Raw genomic sequence first — 3507 nt, 5'->3', positions numbered from 1 at the left:
TAGTATGTGTCACAATGGATGGGCATGCCTCCAATGTGCGCATGTGCAACCAACTTGGGTGCCACCTAAAAGGAAATTCTGCTGAGCCTTTAATAACATTCTTCCCACATCCAGTGACTGGTGAGAAGGTGTTTCTTCTGATGGATGCTTGCCACATGTTGAAATTGGCACGTAATATGCTGCAGGCTTACACTCCAATAACCAGCACCACTGGCCAGATCAACTGGAAATACGTTGTTCATCTTAATGATGTTCAAACAAAAAATGGAGCCAATTATGGTCTTTTTTTTATTTGGAGACTTTATTCTATTTCCCATTACACTACTGGTTAAAAATCACTGGACATAAAAACAATTAATCAAAATTTGTTAACTGTAATCGTCAGTGCTTTAATTCCCATAGACATCTACATTTCAGGAACTGGTATAGACAGATGTAATAATCAATATTTAAGTGTTATTTATTATCACAGTAACAGCATTACAAAAATTGGTAGCTGTAAACACTAATGAAAACATCAGAAAAGTACATATGTCGGTTTGGTTCCTACCTTTGTGCTAAATATATAAGGAGTAGTTAACATTTATAATCATCAGACAATGTGGCACATGTTGGTTTTGGTTCCTAAACATATTTATGCGTGTGTGAATGGGTAAATGTCAGGAAATCACTTATAATACATCGTAGAAATGTGTTTTAAATGTGTTTTATAAAGTTCAGCCCATTCGCTTGTATTGTATCACGGGGCAGAACACCACTTCCAATATGGCGCCTACGTTGACGTGTCGTAGCAGCGGGCCAACCCCCTCAACGCGGCGTCTATGTATATTATATCTATGGTTCTGTTGTTCACGTCCAGATTGCGTCTGAGGTAACAGGAAGTCCACCTGCTAAGGGCAACCTGGGGGGCAACCACTCCCTAAACAAAGGTTCCACTTCACTTTTAGTGCTCTATACCCACTATTAATTCAGGAAAGCACTTGAAAATAACAGTAAAATGTCTGTTAATATTAAATGAGGTATACAGTTAGACTGTATGAATAAAATATATATTTGGCCAATTACTAAAATAATACAATAAATAAAAACAATGTGGTAACACATTTTAGGTGTACCACATACGCCACCAACCCTCAGCAGAAGAAGTACTGGATTGGAGCCCGGTGCGATGTAAGCAGCTGACTCTTCACCTGCCTGACGCCGAGTGACAGCTGAAACACGTGGTGATGAAGAGTCAGTAAAACACTCGTCTTTAACTGTTCTCTGTTCTGTTTTGTCAGGGAGGCATTAAGTGGATCGATGGGTCATGGTACCATTTCACCAACTGGGCTCGTATGCAGCCTGACGACTTTTTGTTTAGGAAAAACTATGGAGATGAAATACGGGGGTAAGTAACACATTCTGTCTTTCACACGAAAATCAGCAAGATGAACGCAGCACAGACTGTTTTCCACTTTGTTTGGAATAAAGTATGTGCTGCATTTGGCTCCTGTAGTTTGAGCGTATGGGGCGCAGTTTGTAAAAATAGCACTTACACTAGTTTTCTCACATTTAGCTGAATGTGACAAAGTCTAAATGTAAATGTTAAATATAAATGTAAATGTTAAATGTCTCGCCAAGTGTAAAACTGAATATTTAGTAGCTCCACAGCCTTGCCCTATTACAACGCAGCACACAGCCCCGCCCATGATGCTGAACTCGAATCAGTGATGCTGACTCAAAGACCTCAAACATAGCCCCGCCCACACCTGACTCCGGGTTTGAGCAACAGGTGAGCTGTGTTCACCTGGTGGCTCCGTTTGACCGCCGCTCTGCACAGGTCTGGACTCTCACTCTTCGTCACAGTGTCCAACCAGACTACAGAGAGTTTAATAATGATATGTTCCTGAATCTGCACGTTCCCCTTTGCAGCTACAGTGAATTCATCCTGTGGATTCACTGTTTCTCCAGACTTGTGCTGCTCTGGCTGCTGTCGCTTCAGGGCTTCATTCACATGTCAGTCACCATTTGTTGTTAGGTGTAACAGAAACTGGGAATACTGGGTTCTAGGACAAACCAAGACCAGCAGGAGTTCACCATGTCCAGTAATGATGCTCCTGGACCAGCTCTGAAAACCTTTAAGGTCCTTCTGTGAACTACTCTTTGAGAGACAGTTGTACATGTGGATTTTTGATTTTTCTTTAATAACAATGTTTTCATGTCTAACTGGCTGCAAGCAGCCTCACACAGCGACCTCCTCTCAACCTGAAAGAAATGTCTCATTTTTATCTGTTTATGCTTGTTGTTTCTCAAGGCTCCTGCTGTGTATTTGTAAATCATTTTACTCAAATTATTTTATTTTGTAGCAGTATTTTTAATAACAAAGGTTAGCAAACTCTGTTACAAAATGGAAAAAAGATTTGACTAAAATAAGCAAAACATGATATGAAATAGACAATAATCTCAAATGTTACATAAGCTACATTTCTGTCAAATAAAGTCTTGACTAAATTACAAAAGTTTTAATTACACAAAAATCAAGGTCCTTAATCATAAAAATAAAATCTCACAGAACATTTAGCTACTTAAACATGAAATAAGCAAAATGTTTGAGCAACATTTTGAGTGCGAGACTTTTACTTGTGACTTAGTATTTGTAGTATTTGTACCTAGTACTCGTGGCATCGTTACTTTTACTGAAGTAACGCGTCTTCTTTGGCCGCTCGTTTAGCTGCTGCAGAGCAGGTCCTCCAGCAGCAGGCGGCACCGTCACCTCCTGTTTGGCGTTGCCATGGAAACGTAGCATAACCATCTATTCTGTGTGGTGTTTTAACGGCAGGTCATCGATCATACCTGTAAGAAACCGGAAGATATTGTTATACCCCAGTTCTTTTACTGGACAGATCTGAATGAAGATGGAGTCCAACTTGCTTCATTTTAGTGCTGGTTTATTTTGAAAGCCACAATAAAAAGTTACAGAAACACAAACCCGGGTGGCTCCCTGCTCCAGACAACTATGGAAGAAAGGAGACCCCGGAAACACAGAGCTTAATACATTTATAAGATTTTGGGCTAACCCCTTACACAAAAAGATATCAAAACATCACGAGTTGAAGACAGTCCGACGTCTCCGTCTCATATCTTATGCTCCGCATGCATCAAGCACAAGTCATAACAAAATGAAGAATTCCGTGCATGATGTGTAACTAAAACATTCTTTCAGACATAATTCTTACACAAGATTAATACAAAAACAACTGGTGTCAAGGTACACTTTTCAGAATCAACATTATCTTCTAACCTTGAAGCAGAGCACACATGAGCAGACTTTGAATCTTACTAAACTGCATTAATAACACATTAAAGTCTAATAATTATCTGACTGATTTATTAATTTCTAACAGTATCATCACCTGAAGATGCAGCTCAGCCGGCGGAGCTGAGGTTACCTTTCATAACTTTATTTTCCTTGTTTATACAAATTACAGCTGTTTTGATGATTGTCCATGTTAGGTATTTTTAGTCAGA

The sequence above is a fragment of the Monopterus albus genome, unplaced genomic scaffold, assembly GCF_001952655.1.
Source record: "Monopterus albus unplaced genomic scaffold, M_albus_1.0 scaffold311.1, whole genome shotgun sequence".
Classification (NCBI taxonomy): Eukaryota; Metazoa; Chordata; class Actinopteri; order Synbranchiformes; family Synbranchidae; genus Monopterus; species Monopterus albus.
This window is presented reverse-complemented; position numbering follows the sequence as displayed.